Source organism: Procambarus clarkii, chromosome 57 (genome assembly GCF_040958095.1).
Source record: "Procambarus clarkii isolate CNS0578487 chromosome 57, FALCON_Pclarkii_2.0, whole genome shotgun sequence".
Classification (NCBI taxonomy): domain Eukaryota; kingdom Metazoa; phylum Arthropoda; class Malacostraca; order Decapoda; family Cambaridae; genus Procambarus; species Procambarus clarkii.
Window position 1 is genome coordinate 10,040,319 of NC_091206.1, and position 8,031 is coordinate 10,048,349.

Here is an 8,031-nt window from a genome sequence, read left to right on the forward strand (position 1 = left end):
GGTGAGCGATTGCCTTAATCAAGTCATCTTGTCCCTCACCTCCCACTGTTTTGGTGTCTCCTGCCATGTTGGTTCCCCTATTCCAATGCTCGGATTTTTCAATGTGTGTGTGTATACTCACCTAGTTGTGTTAGCAGGGGTTGAGCTTTTGGCTCTTTGGTCCCGCCTCTCAATTGTCAATCTACTGGCGTACAGATTCCTACGATCCTCGAGCTCTATCGTATCGACATTTGAAACTGTGTATGGAGTCAGCCTCCACCATATCATTTCCTAATGCATTCCATTTGTCTACTACTCTGATTCTGAAAAAATTCTTTCTAATGTCTCAATGGCTCATTTGGGCACTTAATTTCCACCTGTGTCTCCTAGTGCGTGTGCCCCTTGAGTTAAATGGTCTGACTTTATCTACCCTATCAATTCCTCTCAGAATCTTCATGTCCCCCTAACTCTTCTGTCTTCCAGTGACGTGAGGTTTAATTCCTGTAGTCTCTCCTCGTAGCTCATACCCCTCAGTTCGGGTACTAGTCTGGTGGCAAACCTTAAAATCTTTTCCAGCTTAGACTTATGCTTGACTAGATATGGACTCCATGCTGGAGCCGCATACTCCAGGATTGGCCTGACATATGTGGTATACAAAGTTCTGAATGATTCCTTACACAAGTTTCTAAAGGCCGTTCTTATGTTGACCAGCCGGGCATATGCCGCTGATGTTATCCTCTTGATTTGGGTTTCAGGGGACAGGTCTGGCGTAATATCCACCCCAGATCTTTCTCTCTCTTTGACTCTTGAAATATTTCATCTCCCAAATGATACCTTGTATCTGGTCTCCTGCTCCCTACACCTATCTTCATTACATTACATTTTATTGGGTTAAACTCTAACAACCACTTGTTCGACCATTCCTGCAGCTTGTCAAGGTCTTCTTGAAGCCTCAAGCTATCCTCCTCTCTCTCTTAATCCTTCTCATAATTTTGGCATCGTCAGCAAACAGTGAGAGGAATGAACCTATACCCTCTGGAAGATCATTTATGTATATCAGAAACAGGATAGGTCCGAGTACACACACACACACACACACATACACACACACACACACACACACACACACACACTCACAAAAGAACACTCATCTTTCACTTTAAAGAGAGAGCGTTTAGTTCATCTTTGCATATAAAAAGGCTGGTCCAATTTCACCTAGCCTTTTCACAGCACTCTATAGGACAGACCAGGTCCACATTTGCATGACCTCTTTTGTATTTGCAGTTTAAAATTTCAATAAATCTACATTTGATAAAACAATGGTTCAAAATTCAACTAAAAAACACAAAAAATTGAACGTGGGAAAACATTTTTTATCAACAGTCTCTGGCGAGTTTCTGACATCCACTATATATATATATATATATATATATATATATATATATATATATATATATATATATATATATATATATTTATGTATATATTTGAGATTAAGAAGAACAATCAAGTTACCCAAATTTATGGTGAAGAAACTCGTAGTAATTATTGAAGGATTTATTTTCTACAACATTTCGCTCAGTTCTGGAGCATATTCAGGTCAAGAATGAGTAATTAGGGTGCACGTTTTGACCTTCTAGTCTTAGTTCAGCCGAAGATGAGCGTTTAAGAACAGTGTATTTCTATCTAATCTCATACACAAACATCAATAGAAACAGTGGCGTTTATATATTTTAAAAAAACATTTCATTACATACATTTATAAATAAGAATCGCACATTTCAAATAAATAAAAATGTTCTGCCTATCCCAATATTTTTTGTAACTGGAATTCTCTTACCTGTCAGTTTATGGAGGTACGAGTAGTGACCCGCTCGATGGTGTGTGTGTGTGTGTGTGTGTGTGTGTGTGTGTGTGTGTGTGTGTGTGTGTGTGTGTGTGTGAATATGCGTTTAGGTTTGAGTGTGTGCTTGAGAGTATATATTGGTGCCTGTGTGTGTTTGTGTGTGTGTGTGTGTGTGTGTGTGTGTGTGTGTGTGTGTGTGTGTGTGTGTGTGTGTGTGTGTGTGTGAATATGCGTTTAGGTTTGAGTGTGTGCTTGAGAGTATATATTGGTGCCTGTGTGTGTGTGTGTGTGTGTGTGTGTGTGTGTGTGTGTGTGTGTGTGTGTGTGTGTGTGTGTGTGTGTGTGTGTGTGTGTGTGTGTGTGAATATGCGTTTAGGTTTGAGTGTGTGCTTGAGAGTATATATTGGTGCCTGTGTGTGTTTGTGTGTGTGTGTGTATGTGTGTATTAAATATATATGTTTTAGTGTATGTATGTATCTCCTGGTACTTGTGTGTGTGTATGTCTTGGTATATGTATGTGTATGAATTGGTGCTTGTGTGCGTGTATTTGTGTGTGTGTGTGTGTGTGTGGAAATCAGGCAAGAGCCACCCAACAGTCACGAAGAGAGAAACGCCGCTTCCAAGAGCCTGCTCCACTCTCACAACCACACACCTGGCTCTTGCTCCAACTTCCCCTCTACGCTACCACACACCTGGCTGTCCTGGATGGCGGGAGCCCACACTCAGCAACCCAACACGGCACTGACGATAACACAACTTTCATCTGTTTACACTTGTCACCTGGACTGAGTGCAGTTCATTCGCAGGCCGCCAGCACGTAAACACACTCTCCTGAAGCCCATGTGTCAAGCTCCTTCTCCCAGTCTGGACTCATGTGTGTATGTGTGTGTGTTTGTGTGTGTGTGTGAGTGCGTGGGGGGACTATGACCTGAAGGAGACGAGGCCGCAGCGGGGTGTGTATGAGTTAAATGAACACTCTGGTATGCAAATCTATTGGAATTGTTTCTCGGGGCTCATGTGTGCAAAAATATCTTTCCAGTCCATAAACTGCTTTCCGATATCCTCGCAGTTACGTACTGTTATTGAGAATGTGTAGTTCGGAACGAGGCAATCACTTTCACAATGGTAATATCAGAGTTTCTGAGCACATCTGGGTGGTGCCAGGCACACGAGGCAGTGGCACTGGGTTCAGCGGGAGCCACGAGCGTACAACCACCTCACACGAGAGCCAAGGAGGCACTAAGGTCCGCTGCCGACCCTGCTGCCAGCTCTCTCATGGCCTGGCACTCTTGCTTGGCGCCCGGCCCACGCCACCTCTGTCACCCTCCTCTCTCTCTCTCTCTCTCTCTCTCTCTCTCTCTCTCCCTCTCTCTCTCTCTTTCATCCCCCTCTCCCTCTCTCTCACCACTTCATCCACTCCCCAACACTGTAACTCATCCACACATGTACGTGGATCATGCCTCCCCGAGCCGTCTTCTCCACCACACACAACCACACATACATAATTCATGCTCCAACTTCCACGCACTGAAATAATCGGTCTTGCTCATTCCCCTCCGCTCTCTCATTTTCAATATTCATACTTCGATATTAACTCATTCCCAAAATTCTCTAGGATGTGTTTTTCTCTCTCAATACTTCCTTTTTCCAACATTACTAATGTATTGATCGTCTGTCTGTTTGTCCTTCCTGTTAGGTCTATATACCATATTTACAATATTTAGAAATAAGCTGGATTTAAATGTTTCTAATATATACATATTGCCAAAATTTAAATATTAATAGTGTTAAATATTACCAATATTTTAATATTCTCGCGATTAGCCCAGAATATTAGAGTCGATTTCCAAGTGGTTGAGCCTAACCAGCTGAGTTTGGACGCAGAGGTTGATTGGTTCCAAACCCCCAACGCATTACGTGTGGTGGACGGCTGTCTAAAGGACCAATCAGAAGCGAAGGCGTTTACTCTCTCCTCTCACCTCATACGTCGCATCTTTGTACGGAGTCGACCAATCCGTTAACAGTTAAAGCGCCATAATAATACTGACGCCTTCCGTGTCTCGTCTTTTGTCACTTGAGGTAAAGGCGCAACTGTTTGGCATGACCTGACACGTGCGAACCCAAGCAACCCACCAAACCTGTCGAGGTCGATGCTTAAGAAATTGTACACTCTGGTATAGTGACCTTCTGTACACTCTGGTATGGTGACCTTGTGTACACTCTGGTATGGTGACCTTGTGTACACTCTGGTATGGTGACTTTGTGTACATCCAGGTATGGTGACCTTGTGTACACTCTGGTATAGTGACCTTGTGTACACTCTGGTATGGTGACCTTGTGTACACTCTGGTATAGTGACCTTGTGTACACTCAGGTATGGTGACCTTTGTGTGCACTCTGGTATGGTGACCTTGTGTACACTCTGGTATAGTGACCTTGTGTACACTCAGGTATGGTGACCTTTGTGTGCACTCTGGTATGGTGACCTTGTGTACACTCTGGTATAGTGACCTTGTGTACACTCTGGTATGGTGACTTTGTGTACACTCTGGTATGGTGACCTTGTGTACACTCTGGTATGGTGACCTTGTGTACACTCTGGTATGGTGACCTTGTGTACATCCAGGTATAGTGACCTTCTGTACACTCTGGTATGGTGAGCTTGTGTACACTCTGGTATGGTGACCTTGTGTACACTCTGGTATGGTGACCTTGTGTACATCCAGGTATAGTGACCTTCTGTACACTCTGGTATGGTGAGCTTGTGTGCACTCTGGTATGGTGAGCTTGTGTACACTCTGGTATGGTGACCTTGTGTACACTCTGGTATGGTGACCTTGTGTACACTCTGGTATGGTGACCAATAATTGATATAAAGTATGGTACTTTACATCAATTACATCAAACCAACAAATCCCAAGAGATTCTCTCCTCAACAATATGCTTAACACTTTTGTCCACATTAATACTCACTGCCTCACCAAGTTCCTCCTTAACTTCTCGTTGTGACGAATTACGCCTTAAACACTCGTCTGATCTTGTAGTCTTGATTAATCTTGCAGGAAACGAATTTTGTAATCACCATCGATATCAAAGTAAATGCCAAAGAAAAACAAATAATAAACACTCACCTCTTCTCACTGCGTGATACATATTAATTACAATGGCAGCTCCAACAACCAAATACTGCTGACAAACGATCCCTGGTGGATCGCACCTGTGGATCAATCCTCTTTAACTCAGGGGCAGATTACCCTTTGAAAAAATATCCTCATGGGAGAGTAACTCTTCTTCTGACAGGTCATTCAGTTGGTCTATGATATCATCATCCAACTCCTTCCTCCTTGTGACATCTTCCGTTCTCGCCAGCTTTTTGTCTACCGAAAATGTAACTCAGTGATAAACAAACGCCTCATGTAATACCTCTCCTCTTACGCACGACTTTGGTTTACCTTGTCAAGTTCAGTACTCTGACCAACTGGCTACCTAGTGCAGTTGGGTCATTGGGGGTAAATAGCTCCCTTTGCCAATGACTTTTAATTGTCTGGTGGTGACCGGGGCTACCGGTGTGGCCGGAGCTACCGGTGTGGCCGGAGCTACCGGTGTGGCCGGAGCCACCAGCGCGGGGCAACACTCCCGGTACAGCGGCTTTCTTCAAAGTTCACCTCACAATCCATTCCCCAATATTCTTTCAGAGCGTTCATTGAGCGCTTGTCTCCTGGGCGGCCACCCCTCCACCCTGGCTCCCTCCAGCCCTTCTCTCATCCCTCCCTCCCTCCCTTCCTCCTTCCTTTCTCCCTCCTTGCTCCCTTCTTCTTCCCTTCTTCCTCTCTCCCTCCTCGCTATGTCCTTCCTCCCTCCCTCTACCGAGTTCCCTGCTTCTTCCCTCCTTCTCTGCTTCTCTTCTCCCTCCCTCCCTCCCTCCCTCCCTCCCTCCCCACCTCTCAACCCCCACTCTTCCTGCCTGTCCTCTCCATCTATTCCTTTTCCCTCCCTCCTTACCTGCCTCTCCCTTTCCTCCCCTCCACACCACCCATTAAATTTCGTTGAAATTCTTATGCAATAAATTGCATTTGAGCGTCGCAACCACGACTGCCACACGCACACGGGGGAATCAGATGAGACATGATTACCACATACACAATTCTCAGAAACAAATTTGGATGACCTGCAGTGGCAGATTACTTAGGGAGGGTCGCACATAAACATGCCGAGCCGTAGAGATATTAAAACTATTTTTCTTTTGAGTTTCAGAGAAGTAAACAAGTGAAACGCACTGAGAAATGGAGTGGTGGAGCCAGAGTCCACTCCAGCCTTCACAACGTCACTGAAATGATGCACTAAATTGCTCGAACCTAACCTAACCTAACAGAAAACTCACGATTAGAAAAAGTGTCATCATGTCAATTATTTTTACGTCAATGGGGACGTAAAAATCTCCATTTGTAATAAATAGGGATTTTTCTCCACCTTCTCCCTTTTCCTCTGCTCTCTCTCTCTCTCCACAAGTCTGCTAACTCCTCTACCACCTCCAAGACTCCAGACCACCTCCAGTCTCTCTCAACTCCTAAGCCTGCTAACTCCTCCAGTACACTTCACTCCACTGCGTTCTCCCACATACCATTTTAATATTTTTTCTCCCACACGGACGACTCATTCTCTCGATCTCAAGCAGTACTCTGCACTCTGACTGGGAGCTCTCCAATCACAAAAGGTAAAACAATAAAGGGTCTCAAGGTATGATATTGTAATGGTGATGGGCTATTAAATTAAGTAAAGATTCTCAAAGAAATGGCTGACATCTCAAACTCTGATGTGGTATAAATTGTGAAGACTAAACTGAGAGGCATTGCCAGCAATGCAATGTCTCCTCAGGAATGATCACTTAATGCGGAAGGAAGGAAATGAGAAGGGGAGGAGAAGGTATAGAACATTTGGTTAAATAAAAAATATTCTTGTGTGTGCGCCACGTCAACAGGGGTCAGTAGTGCCCCTGATTGGTCCTGGTACACTTGGGAACGTAATTGAAGACCGAGCTCAATTACGAAGCTCGGTCTTTATCCAAGATGAATTCATCCATTCATCTTGGTCCACATCCAAGACCAGTGACTTCAGGTACAGTTCCAAGGGTATAAGATGGTCCAGTTAACCAGGTTTGGTCAGTAAATTCGGTGAATTCAGTGAAATCAAAGTACTTAGTGAACTGTGAAATATTCCTTCCGTAGAATTCTCACCCAGAAAATTCGAAAAGTAACCAAAACTGTCATGAAAGCAAGGAGTGAGAATGCCTGGCCTCTAAGACAGACAGCAGGTGGGTGAGGTCGCTGTCAGCAGCTGATTGGGGATGCTGAGATACAGTGAACTATTTTCAGATGAAATTTGCCTGATAGAGATCTTTGTACTTTATATAAAGCCTTTATAACTGATCACTGTATAGTGTATCACTGTGTGTATATTATATATATATATATATATATATATATATATATATATATATATATATATATATATATATATATATATATATATATATATATATATATCCTATTCAGATTTGCAGGTAAAATTTCAGGTGAATGACTACTGAATGATGAAGTGATTAATCTCATTGACAGTGACCATAGAGCAACGTGGTATAGCAGGTTATTACCTTAATTAATTACCATTACTATTTCATTTTTATCCTTGTATTAGTAATGAATTACATATTTATGTATGTGAATTGCAATTTACAGTTTACATTTACTAATGAATTACCAACAGTGGACTTGCAGTGAGAAATATTGACCAGTGATCACGAGGTCCTCGGCAGCTAAGAATACATTTGACTAGGCAGAAAAGCCTAACTTTGTTGACTCAAGTTCCCAGGAGACAAAGGCTTGTGTTCGGAGGATGTATATTGTTAATTAGTTTATTCTGGCCTTTTGATAAATTTGTGTGCGAATATAATTGATTGTGTTTACTTCTCTAATTTTGATTGACCGCTGGTGTGAGATCTTTAATGAGCGGCCCAAATAATAAAACAAAAATTGTATTTGTTAAATTATATCTGGAAGAACCAGAGCGTGTGGTACATAATGAGCGGCTGGTCGTTGTAAAGAGCGCCCTACTTTATTTATTTGTATTTATAAAGCACAATAAATGCAATAAAAACACTCTGACAAAAAAACATTACAAGCAGTGATCCGTTGAAGCATAAAGGTAAG

The 8,031-nt window shown here is 42.8% G+C and overlaps 1 protein-coding gene across 3 annotated transcripts in view; it reads right to left on the reverse strand.

Moving 5' to 3' along the window:
• Nucleotides 1-1,978, reverse strand: part of LOC123745078 (tyrosine-protein kinase Dnt) — a 316,401-nt gene extending 314,423 nt beyond the window's left edge. For 2 of the 3 annotated variants that reach the window (XM_069306249.1, XM_069306250.1), the window contains exon 1: nt 1,820-1,978. The gene's annotated coding sequence lies outside the window, so the exon portion shown is untranslated. The remainder of the gene's footprint in view (nt 1-1,819) is intronic. The other variant, XM_069306248.1, reaches the window with a different exon arrangement.
• Nucleotides 1,979-8,031: the final 6,053 nt, after the last annotated feature.